Source organism: Passer montanus, unplaced genomic scaffold, assembly GCF_014805655.1.
Source record: "Passer montanus isolate IOZ18808 unplaced genomic scaffold, ASM1480565v1 scaffold51, whole genome shotgun sequence".
Taxonomy (NCBI): domain Eukaryota; kingdom Metazoa; phylum Chordata; class Aves; order Passeriformes; family Passeridae; genus Passer; species Passer montanus.
The window spans coordinates 3,603,179-3,609,178 of record NW_024370041.1 but is presented as its reverse complement, the minus strand read 5'-3'; the positions used below and the strand labels follow the sequence as shown (position 1 = coordinate 3,609,178).

The 6,000-nt window shown below is 46.5% G+C and overlaps 1 long non-coding RNA gene across 2 annotated transcripts in view; it reads left to right on the top strand.

Annotated features, from left to right (window-relative positions):
* Nucleotides 1-5,013: 5,013 nt before the first annotated feature.
* The window catches only part of LOC120509396, a 63,090-nt gene continuing 62,103 nt past the window's right edge, over nt 5,014-6,000 (top strand). For both annotated transcript variants that reach the window (XR_005629252.1, XR_005629251.1), the window contains exon 1: nt 5,014-5,090. This is a non-coding gene — a long non-coding RNA (uncharacterized LOC120509396). The remainder of the gene's footprint in view (nt 5,091-6,000) is intronic.

Here is a 6,000-nt window from a genome sequence, read left to right as displayed (position 1 = left end):
TTAAATGCTGACTATATCCCACTTAGGGCTCTCAGATCAATCTAATTGGCTAAGCACCACTGAGCTGCAGGGTGGTGAGGGCATGGATCACCTCTCTATCTTTAAAATAAATGTGTGTGAGGTGTCCTTGTGGTGAGTGGCTGTGGGCAGGCCTGGCACTGCAGAGCCACGGCTGGGGGCTGGGGAAGATGCTCCACCTCAGAACAGGGCTGGGGTGTCCCACACTGCTTCTCTGTGGTGCAAAGTGTCACGCAGGGATGAGTCAAGGAAGGGAATGCTCTCCCTCTGCCGCCTCCCGTGCTGGAGTCACCTCGTCCTGAGAAGTCACCAGGGGTGGATTCCACTTTCCTGGAGTGCTCTCAGCCATGTGTCAGGGAGCAGTCTCTGCTCTCAGCTCAGCTATGGCCCTTGCCTGAAGGCCTGAGGAGGTGCTCCCTGTTGTCCACCATTTTTGGTTATTCATAGGTGGCTTTATTTATCTGGTGCTCCAAACACAGCGCAGAGCTGGTATTCGGGCTTGAGCAGCAGCCCAGAAATCCATCCACATTTCCATACACAGGGACTGAAAGGCTAATGCTGTTGCCTTTCTGCTACCCTGTTGACAAGTTATCCTCAGCAGAGCTGTCTCCAAGTCTGTATTGCAGAAATAATTAATCCTCTGTGGCAAAGACAGATATTGAATCAGAAATATGAGCCCTCTTCCAGATTATTCCAGGGTGAAGGCTTTGGTCATGTGTCTTGTGTAGCTCCTGTAGATCATTCGTAGGTTGACACAGAGTGGTTCAGCATTAACCAGCATTAATCAGTAATTATTTAGCTGATTAGTTTCAGCTAAGTAGAAATGCAGAAGAGACTGGGTCCAGCTATCAAAGGGACTCTCTGCACACTTGCCTGTGTAGTGCCAGAGTCTCACTTCTGACTTTCAAAGCAGGAGATTTTTTAAAATCTTCCCAGAGCTCACCATTGTTGTTTATGAGACTATGTAGACTCTAAAGGAAAGTTATGAAAAGCGAGTATCCTCTTTATTTTAAACGTAACCAGGTAAAACAGATGAGTCCTCATGTCATCTTTGGGGAAGGGATTGGGCCAGGTGTGTGTTTGGGAGCTGTTGGGCACATCAGGGGGATTGTGCTCAGTGGCACTGAGTGCTCACAGCCTTGGTTTTGTTTGGAGAGCACGTGCAGACTGTGCAGAGTTACTTAATAAAAACCTAAATCCCAGCACCTCGGGACCAGACACAAGAAAGTCCTGGTGGTTTGGTCACAGGTCCCCTGTAAGGTCATAACTGACCATGGCAAAACAAACAAGTTCTTTAATGTTGTTCTGTATTCCTTTAATTAATTACACACTGAGAAACACAACTCATAACCTAGGTCTCTCCTGGGTTAGTAGTTACAAAAATTGATTTGAAAGGATCATAAGCAGCTAGGATTTTTTGTTTTTCCTTTCCTTTCCTTTCCTTTCCTTTCCTTTCCTTTCCTTTCCTTTCCTTTCCTTTCCTTTCCTTTCCTTTCCTTTCCTTTCCTTTCCTTTCCTTTCCTTTTAGCAGCAAGAAAGGTTTCATGAATTGTATTTCCTTTCAGAAATTTTTGAAGAAAAAATAAAAGGGTCTGGCATTTTCCCACCCACCCATCTTGGATTTCATTCAAAAGTTCTGTGTTCAGGATAATATTTTGTCTTTGCCAAATGGGAAAATTTTGGATACCATTGTGGAATACAGGTGTCTTTTTTCTCTTCCTTTTGCTGAGGACATGCCCTATGTTTTTGTTAATGGTGTTCTTCCTGATTTGGGCTTTTCTAGTATCCTATTAACAATATACCACACAATATTTTAATTAGCAGTGCTAGTTGTAGGCAGTGTGTAAAGAGATTTTTTCTCAAAAGTTTTGCCTCTGATACATGACAAAGGAAATGTATTAAATGAGTAACAACCCCCAGCCCATGCAGTGTGCAAACTAAACCCTTAATTACTTTGCACCAGTAACTTTCCTGGTGTTATCCTACATGTCATTCCAGTGGCATTAGCGTAGGATGGAAAAGGAATGGAAATATCAGTTTTATTTGATTATATGATGTGGGGAAAACTGGTGTAGCATTGCTAGTCTGAATTTAATAGCACGGGCTCAGCTGATGGGGTGTTTCATTGCTCTTCTCTGACCTGTCCTGCAGCTGAGACACAGGAGGTCTGAGCAGACATTTCCTCTGTCTCCCTTAGAAAAAGGAAAAGCATTTGCCAAGGATATTTGCACCCAAAAAAAAAAAAAAAAAAAAAAACAAAAACCATTTGTGAAATAATCCTCTCTTTGGGAACAGCTTTGGTTTAAGCTGTTTGATTTTTGTAAGCCTTACTTTTAGTGGAGAAGGTACCCCATGGTTGCCCAAGGTACCTGAGAGCTGGACAACCTACAGGTCCTTAACAATTTCTGGAGACTGTGAGTGCACCTCACCAGCAAATTTATTGCATTTTTCTGTCCTTTCCCATGGTGGCTGGGTGCCCCTGGCACACTGCCTGCTCCAGAGGTCATGGGGTGTTCTGGAGGGATGGGTGGTCACCAGCTGAACAGGTTTGAAATAAATAAATAAGTGCCTGGAGGGGTGTATCAAATTCAGGTCGCTGTGTGTGTGACAGGGAGGAGCACGGCAGGCAGAACGGACGGGAACAGATTTTGTTTAAATTTAGCTGCAGTGTTGTGGTTGGAAAAGGCTGATGAGAACTTGGCACTTAACTCCTCACCTCATACTGCTCCCCCCAGTAGGGTTGTCAGTCTCCAAACACAGCATTGCTGGTGCAGAGCCTGGGCAAACACCCTTTAAATAACCTCTTCCCTCCTGCAGACTGTTTTGCTGAGCTGTTCTGTTTCTTAGCATCCACAATAGTGGCCAACATTTTGGCATGTGGAGGTGGGGGAGTCCCACACCACAAGCAGGTGGATCATGAACTGCTATGAACCCCCCTGTCAGGCAACCACCATCTGCAATTTTGGGTGTGTTCCATGACTCCCCTCCCACCCCGTGGTCCAGGTAGGAGACACACCAGGTAAGACAGGCCCATCTCCCATCTCCTGAAGCCAGCTGCACCACTCTGGAATGCAGAGGAGCTGATCCCAGCTTCCTGTTCTCCTCGTTCTCTCCCAGCCCTCTCACTGCACAGGGCAGGTGGGATCTGGGCTTGTTGTTGACAGCTGTTTATCTCCTCAGCTCCACTTCCATGCCAAGCCCCTCTGTTTGTCTTCTGGGATATGATGCCTCCAAGTATCCCCAGTGCAACCTTAGGTCAGGAAAAGCTGGCACGAGATTTTGGCATCTGATGGCTCCAGGTCCCTCACGACTACCCTCTCTGTGCAGGTCTGTGAACTTTCTGAACTCAGAACAAGTAAGGGGGGGGCACTGGAAACTGTGCTGCCATCAGCTTCCTGTCTGCAGGGAAATTATGGATCCCCCCAAACTGGTATTTTGCCAGAAAGTTACAGGGGAAACATGACCTTCCCCAACACTAGGAGAATGCCATGCTCATCTGCATCCCAGGTGGAAGGGAAGCAAGCCAAGAGAAAAACCTTATTCCCTATCCATCCTTCCCACTCCAAAGGAAATAGTCCTCTGAGTTTTCCTATGCTGGCACATCATAAGCACCAGTAATGTAATTTTTTCCTAGCTACATCCTGAACCTCTGACTTTCACAATGAAAATGCCAGTGCTGTGCCTGTCCCCATCTTCAAACCTGCTAAACGTGGCTGTTGTCCCCACTCATGGGATGGGGACAGGGCTATCTATTTTGTGTAGTCCTACAGAAAGCACATCAGCTCCAGTGGAAACAACAATGGATTTCACTGGAGAGGAGTGCTGCAGACAGTCATCTCATCATGGCTGTTTTCCATGCTGCTATATTTGTTTTATTTTTGGTGACAGAACTAATGACCCCTCAAATGAGTATTTAAAGCTTCCTTTCTTTTTCAGTTTAATTGGAAAAATAAAGGTCTTTTCAAAAACTTGTGTGTCCCTGTTTTGTGATCCCTGCTTTTCATCCTCTGTCCTTCCAGGCTTCACCCACCGTGCCCAGTGTTTGTTTTCTGCCTCAGGTATTCACTTGCAGAGTGTGTTAAGGACGCTGAAGAAAGAATCCTCACTTGTGTCTGTGCTGCTCAGGTCAGCAGGGCTTGCAATACAGATAGACCTTGAAATGGACCTTGGATGTGTTGCTGGTATCTTTAGACCTTCTTCCAGGAAAGGAAGGAGAACACTTGGTCTCTCCTTTCTGTGCCAAGATGAAATCAAAATGGTGCACTGAAAAATGAATAATTGCTTCTGGTCTGAAGTTTTTGGAGGCCTAGACAGATAGACCTTGAAATGGACCTTGGATGTGTTGCTGGTATCTTTAGACCTTCTTCCAGGAAAGGAAGGAGAACACTTGGTCTCTCCTTTCTGTGCCAAGATGAAATCAAAATGGTGCACTGAAAAATGAATAATTGCTCTGGTCTGAAATTTTTGGAAGCCCAATGCTGAAAATATGAAGGTTTAGGACAGTGTTTTTGTTCACACTGTAATGGTCAGGAATTGTGTCCTCACTGAGGCTGCAGGGCTGAATGCCAGTGAACTGTGCACTGTAGGAGCTGGGGGAGCTGGGGCTGTTACTGCACTCCCAGTTTTTAAGTCCTTTTCCCCTCTCTTCCTCCCTGCACAAGAGACGAGCCCATAGGGCTGAATGCCAGTGAACTGTGCACTGTAGGAGCTGGGGGAGCTGGGGCTGTTACTGCACTCCCAGTGTTTAAGTAAGTTCTTTTTCCCTCTTCCTCACTGCACAAGAGACAAGCCCAGCTGCCTGCCTGGGGAGAAGAGCTCTGTCAAAGCAGGCTCACTGACAAATGAAAGCCCCCTGTGCTGAGATTATGAGGAGCTCTGGTCGTGGGAACCTTTAGACAGGGATACATGAGCCTCCCCCTCCTGCCCTGGCAGTGACCCCGGCTCCAATCCCAGCCCTGCAGCGTGACCACAACTGGGGCAGCTCGTGACTGCTCTTGGCCACAGACTCCAGGGCCCCAAAGGTGAAATGTGAGGACAGAGCTCTAGACATGACCTCACCTGACGGACATAAGGTAGGAAAAGCTGCTGGAGCATCCTTGTACTTGTGACCTTTGAGGAGCAACATCCCAGAGAATGCCATGGCATGGTGGGGAATGGCACTGAGAGCTGCTGGCCATCAGGAAGGAGTCTAAGGAAAGGCGACCACCTTTCCAAAACAGAGCACGTTGCAGCTGCATGTGGCACTGCCTTGAAAAAGTGATGGGTTATGTGTGTGGGGAAAAAAACTATTGAAAATAATAGCATAGCTGGCTGTCTGGCAGGCTCAAACTTCAGCAGAAGCTGTGATTATACTTGTCACTATCTGTTAACCTTCAAAACAGGTGTTGTGCATTTGAGGTGCCAAATCAGTGCTCAGGCTGCAATCTGTGTGTGTGACAGGAGCATGGGCTGGAGGAATGGCCAGGCTGCAGCATGGGCCAAATGGGCACAGGGGCAGAAAGGGGATGGTCCTGGGCAGGCAGGGCATGTGACACAAATGGATTTGGCTGGCTTTGAAAGGGGAGCACATCCCAGCAGTGCTGGGACCCAGCAGGACGTGACACAGCTGATGGCAGACGTGCTGCAGTGGGGACCCTGGCAAAGGGGGTCTCTTTTGCAGGCTGATTTAACAGCTGAAGAGTTTGGGCTAGGTTCATTAAAGTTCCCAGATTGCTGAAATCTGTCATACTCAGCTGATGAACCTTAATTTCTGTCATGATTTTGAATTTTTTCTTGGTTTTAGGAATTAGGATTGTAATGCTTGGTTGCACTCTTGGTCCAGCTCAGTGTCTTGCTTTAATATGTTTATTCTCGTAACAGCCATAAAAACTGTTATCATTTTGAGTTTAATACTTTTTAAAATAAACAAATTAAAATGCAGTATTTCAGTGAAATGAAAGAAAAAAGAAAAATAAGTGTTTTCTTTCCTCTTCCATGGAGTAT